Source organism: Syngnathoides biaculeatus, chromosome 23, assembly GCF_019802595.1.
Source record: "Syngnathoides biaculeatus isolate LvHL_M chromosome 23, ASM1980259v1, whole genome shotgun sequence".
Taxonomy (NCBI): domain Eukaryota; kingdom Metazoa; phylum Chordata; class Actinopteri; order Syngnathiformes; family Syngnathidae; genus Syngnathoides; species Syngnathoides biaculeatus.
The window spans coordinates 5,448,510-5,455,491 of NC_084662.1; positions in this window are offsets into that span (position 1 = coordinate 5,448,510).

Genomic DNA, 6,982 nt, shown 5'->3' on the forward strand with positions numbered 1-6,982 from the left:
CTGACAATTTTTGAATGCCTATTAGTCAACAAATGTTTGGAAAACTTCCCTTTCCATTGTGTGGCACTTTTTTCGACTCTGAATAGTACAGTGCAGGAGTTGAAAATGCTTTTCTTTTCTTTATTAGCTGATGATTTGAGTGGGACGTTCACTTTTGTCCAGACATCCACCCTGAAACCAAATATGTCCCAAGGGGACATCATTTCTTTGCAAGCCATGATGTAATATTCAGAAAGGACACCAATATTCCAAATAATACAACAGTGCCAAATATCTGTGACCTTCAATGTCCATTTTTTAAATATTCTTTCATTTAATCTGTCGACAAACAAGTGAAACAGTTAGTGAAAGCCAGCCCAAAACGTTGCTTTACTTGGGTTTCATTTGTTTCCATTGGCAGACCCAACAATGCTACTGCAAGCAAAACAAATAAAAAGAAAATAACCTCAGCAAAATGGTCTTTTGCAACTTTCAGCCACCAAAAATCTTGATTCTTGTTAGAGGTTTCACCAACGAGTTTTCAAGAGAAAAGAATTTGGCCTTGTAAAATAAAATGGGAGCACATGGTTAACATTGCTGGCTGTGATTGTGTGGCATAATCCAATCAGTGGGTGGTGGGGGCGAGAGGGGTGTTCAGATCATCGTGACGTGTTTACAAGGTTAGAACACACTGTGGTTAGACGTACACACTTAATAAAATAATTATCTTCAGATGTAGCTTTTTATCCACGACAGAATTACTAATGGGACAGGGATTACATACACCCACTGAGACCCGAACATAAGTGTAGAATTAAAAATACTCAGATCTCCAAGAGTTGTGTTCAATTCTGTTCAAGTTTGGCAGCCTTTTTGTCCCCACAAAATGGTTCGTCCCCTTGCCAAGGCAGTGTTTCTTTTCTCTATTTGCAATACAGTATCACATCTTAATGACACCCAACTGCCAGACCCAGGATTTTCTTTGTTGTTGTAGTTATCCATCCATCCATTTTCTTTTGCCGCTTAACCTAACGAGCGTCGCGGGGAGTGTTGGAGCCTATCCCAGCTGCCAACGGGCAGGCGGGGGGGTACACCCTGAACTGGTTGCCAGCCAATCACAGGGTACATAGAGACAAACAGTCGCACTCACAATCATACCTAGGGGCAATTTAGAGGGTCCAATTAATGTTGCATGTTTTTGGGATGTGGGAGGAACCTCGAGTCCATGCAGGCACTGGGAGAACAGACGAACTCCACACAGGCGGTGCCAAGATTTGGGCAGTGAAGAAAATGAGTATTTGAAAACCCTGCTATATTGCAAGTTCTCACACTTAGAAATCATGGAGGGGTCTTAAATTTTCATTGTAGGTGCATGTCCACTGTGAGAGAGATAATCTAAAAATAAAAAAAAAAAAATCCAGAAATCACAATGTATGATTTTTTAACGTTTTATTTGTGTAATACAGCTGCAAAAAAGTATTTGAATCACCTGAGAAAACCAATGTTAATATTTGGTACAGTAGCCTTTGTTTGTAATTCCAGAGGTCAAACATTTCCTGTAGGTGTTCACCAGGTTTGCACATACTGCAGGAGGGATTTTGATATTGACCCAAATGCAGGTGTACATAGGAGACACAGAGGTAATTCGGGAAAAACGTTTATTATTAGAAGGTCGGGGATTGGGCAGGCAGTCAGGTGCAGCAGCGGTGGTCGGGACGTCGGGCGTATAGGGCAGGTCCGCGGGCAGGCAGGAGTCGGTACACAGGAGATCGATCAAGGAAAGCAGAAGTGTCAAAGGAGTCAGGCTTACGGGGTTGGTCGGAGAACAGGTGGAGGTCGGTACACACAGGAATACGGTCAGAGATACGGGGGTACTCGAACAGGGCATGAACCTCAACAATCTGGCGCCGGACCAGTCGTCCCCATGGTCCTATATACACCGGGGCCAATCAGCCCGCATGAGGCGCAGGTGTGTGCTTCCCAATTAGCGCGACCACGCGGGCATCCGCACAGCTCGGGCTGGAGCATGACAGTGAAGTGTTAGCGTCACAGTTCTGAGGTCCAGGGTTTGATCCCAACCTCGCTTGTGTGGAGTTTGCATGTTCTCGCCGTGCCTGCGTGGGTTTTCTCCAGGCACTCTGGTTTCCTCTTACATCCCAAAAACATGCAACATTAATTGGACACTCAAAATTGCCCCTAGGTGTGATTGTGAGTACGGGTGTTTAGCTTCATGTGCCCTGCAAATGGCTGGCAACCAGTTCAGGGTGTAGTTTAGGGCGGGGTGCGCCTCCTGCCCGTTGACAGCTGGGATAGGCTCCAGCACTCTCCTCGACTTAGCGGCTAAGGAAATGGATGGATGGATGTTAAAGACATTTCAATCATGTGCAACTAGAGTACGTGTGTTTGAATTAAGTCAAATGAAATCACCCCCATAGACCCCCATGTATACACATGTCAAGAATAAATCAGACTATTGCAATCACTTCATGGAAAGAGGCACCAAATATTTCATTCTAAGTGTATGAGCACAAGTCCACACGTCCTCAGCTTTCTACCAGGTCTTTTCTTCAGAAGGCTTGCACACAATACTTGGATCTTTTAAATCCATCCATCCATTTTCTTTTGCCACTTATCCTCACGAGGGTCACGGGGAGTGCTGGAGCCTATCCCAACTGTCAACGGGCAGGAGGCGAGGTACACCCTGAACTGGTTGCTAGCCAATCGCAGGGCACATAGAGACAAACAGTCGCAGTCACAATTACACCCTAGGGCAATTTAGAGTGTCCAATTAATGTTGCATGTTTTTGGGATGTGGGAGGAAATCGGAGTGCCCAGAGAAAACCCACGCAGGCACGGGGAGAACATCCAAACTTCGCCCAGGAGGGGCCGGGATTGAACCCGAGTCCTCAGAACTGTGAGACCAAAAAGTGGCCAACCAGCTGATCCACCGTGCCACCCATCTTTTAAATCTTGTAATGAATTGTATCAAACATACTCTATATACTGTAGATAGCACACAGGCCTGATGTTGTAATTAATGATATGGTTCAGTTGTGGCATACGTCCAAATGAGTAATTTAAGGTCTTGAATATTTCAGTGATGAGTGAAGCTAAATACGTCACAAACTCTTTCCCACACGCGCTACAAAATTTTCCAGCAGATTCAACATTAGTCTGACTTGATATTGGACAGTTTATGTTGATGTGGTAGCCAAAAATGAGGCACACATTTGCGGTTTTGTCCAAAAGTGTCATAATATTCTGACGCCACAATGTTCTAATGATGGTGTGTTCCCAGAAGGCAATTATGGAATAACAGAACTAAACTTGAAAAAATAGGACTCAAATGAAGACAAGAACAGAGAGCATGTGTCGCAAGTTTTTTTAAACACCATGGTAACTGTGACTAAAAAACAAACAACTGCGTTTTTGGAAAATATTTCCAAGAGTGTTGGTTTTCAGTGTTGCTGCAAAAAAGACAAACGAAAAAAAAAACAATCCCACATCACCAGCCAATCTTCTTGGACCCTCCTCCACCGCCATCAATCACACTCCATTTGTTCCAAACATTCCTTTCCAGAACTTGAGTACAATTCAACAGCTCTGCCTCGCAGCTGTCTATCCATTAATGGCAATAAGTGTCCTCTTTGGTAAGGGCCCACGGCTACAAGCAGATCTGAGCTTCTGTTCCAAAATCTTGTGCTCATACCCTGCAGACAAACACTCAAAACCGGGAGGCTTGATTTTGATATAAATGACAGAATTTGGAACTTCTTCTCTCAATAATTTTTTTTCCCAGTGGCTCACAAACACTTTTATGTTTGCAAGTTTGCTCTGTTAAACTAAATTGATGGGTGCCTCCTGCACATTTTTGACAGTGAACAAAACAAGGCCACGTGAGCTGAAGTTGGTAAACAAGGCCATGGATATTTGCATGTGGTAAAATCAGAGGATCCTTGAACATAATTTCCAGTGCAAGCTTGAGATAATGATCTCGTTGCAACATGGACAGTTGTGATAACTAGACAGAAATCACTGTTTCCAAAGCTAATCTTCTTTTACCTAGGGACATAGGAATTTCTAAGAGGAGTAAAATATTTAACCTCCCACACAGATTTCCCCTGGGAAGAATCAGTGAAGACCTGCACAAAACGTTCTTAGCTCTGTCTAAAAAAATGATTTAAAATGAAGAGTGTTTTCAGTATTGAAATTGTGTTTTATTGGCAACATTCATCTGAGAGGTAAAAAAATGAACACAAATATTAAATAAAAAAACAACAAAATAACATTGATCTCAACACACATGCAAAAAAAACAATAGGAAACTCAAACAAAAACCTGCTGACCAAAACCTTCTCTCTCTCATAAATACACCATTAAAATAATCATCCAAAAACCTCTCATACATAGCAAAAATTTGTTCAAAACAGAAACATTACACTAAAGAAAAAAAAGAGCTTTTTTTTGTCCAAGAACTGGTAACAAAAAAATAATTTTTCCAATCTTAAAATATTTTTATGTTTGTTAATGACCCAACACAAAAAGGTTTTTTATGATTTTTACAGGCTACTGGTTATGACGCGTCACTATATTGCCCAATACGACCAAAGGAGGGAGTGTTGAAGAACAGTGATTTCCTGAATATACTGTAGCTCAGGGGTGTCAAATTCATTTTTGTCACGGGCCAGATTGCAGTATGGTTTCCTTCAGAGGGCTGTTATGATTGTGAAACCATAAAATTGTTTCATTGCCTCATCATAGTTACACATCAAATTTATGAACTAGTTTTGGAACCAGAAATCAAGGGCAATGGGGTTTTAAACTGTTGTCCGTGCTTGCTTACTTCAATGTTATCATTTATGATCTCGTAATTTGAATTTTTCCTAGAGATTTTAGCAAGAATCATGGAAGTTGCCACACGTGATTTGCCTTGGTGGCCACATAAGATCATGTGGTGGGCCGGATCTACCACCCGGGCCTTGAATTTGAATTTGACACATGGTATAGATTTTCTTTCAAAAACGATAACAACAATGGTTCAATGTTGGCGCCAAACACGATGCGGACCGTATTTATCGGGACAAATTCACCTGGAACATGTTTCAGACCCAAGTATAATTTTATCATCACAGAGATAAAGTAATTTATTGTTGATAGTCGGATAGAACAAAAACAGCTGCATTATCTTTGGACGTATCGGCCCGATGGGACACCTTCTGTTGTCTTAGTGAGAGTCAAAAACTGTGCCTGTGAAAGAAGGCTCAGAAAGGAAAATGGAAGTCATCTCAGTTTGTAAATGCTGATTGCCATTTTAATCGCTCCTCCCTCAGTGTGTTGTTGCAGGCAAACTTCCTTCCACAAGCAATTTTAGACTCTCACTTTCAAACACAAAGTGTGAGAAAAGGTCTTGGACAGAAAAAGAAAACATCTTTTTTTTAACCCTTTGTTTCTAAGGTTATTTTGGTTTAATGAATATGAGATTTTTTTGTGTGTGAGTGTCCACACGTTTTTGTGTGAATGTTTTTTTTTTTCTTTGTGAGAGACATTTTTAGCCTTCTAAAAGCCCATAGCACAATACGTAATGATAATAAATTTGGCGCAAAATAAAAAGTGAAATAAAGTTTTATTGGATTTTTCTGGAGTCGGTAATTATATTTGCAATTTTTTTCCACCATAATTGGGTCAATAATGTAATAATTAATTACATTTACTATGTTATGGATTCAGGACTTTAATGATGTTATTGGGCAGTTATTATCCTAGTATGTTAAAAGATTATTATGTATTATTGTTATGAAAAAAGAAAAAAATCCTACCTTATGGCTTATTATGACATTATGGGCTTCCACATGCCTCGTTAGAAGTGACATACTGTATATGTATATACACACAGGACACGTGCACACACGCACACTCATCTCATCCCACACCCTGTACACACAAATTTACAGCCCCACGTTTCCCAGAACCACCGATAACCTCATAATGTCATTTGGCGATGTTTGCACGTGGCCGCCTACACACTCATCTGTTTTTACTTACGTCTCGCCACGAGAATGTCAACACCCTGCCAAACAGTAAAAGTGATTCTGCAAAGCTGAGCTGCACACCAAATCTGGACCCCTTTGCTCCCTCACACTAAACTCAAGCGTTCACTGACAGTCATGATGCACTTATCAGCAGCTTGTGTGTTCTTCTCAGGCAAACATTTACATGAGGACGCTCACGTAAAACACTAAATGCACATGTGCTCTCCAGATGGTACAAGGAAGGGATTTCCTACAAAATGAATACATTGAGAAATGTTGAAGATTATCCTTAACTCAAAACAGCACCCATGATGATGTTAGCTGTTGGCCTGTAGTTAAACTAAAGCAGCTGTTGCTAATCCGAGTAGGCCTGAACTGCTCTGCAGCGGCTCTGCAGCTAAAGACACAGCTACAGCATTTCAATGCCTTTTGATGTTTCAACCAAAACTAACAATTTGCTGTGGATGATTTAAAAGACTACAGTTACTTGGGAATTCTAACTAAACACGACAAAAAAGACAAAAAGCAAAAGCACAGAGTCAAAACGATCATTGCAGAACAGTATCCTGTCGGAGCATGGTTACTTAGAATGTTTACACAGAAAAGTATACAATTACAGCCTCACTACTCAGTAGGGCAGAATGGAAATGCTTTCAAATTTATTTACACACCAACATCGTATAGTCAAAGGATGTCGAGCACAGCAAGCAGTTGTTTCTTGAGAAAGTGCCACTCCTAAATACTGGCATACACATTGGAGCCATTTCCTGACTTTCTTGACACTTTTTTTTATGTGTCCTGTGTGAAAAGGATTGTACAATTTATATTAAGATTAAAAAAAGGAAAATAATAACAATAAAAAAAAAAAACTTTTTTCTGAGGTTGCTGTCATGTAAATATGCAACAACAACAAAACAAATGCCGGTGGGCCAGCCATCTTATAAGCTTTTTTGACGGTCTTTGAGGTAGTTAGC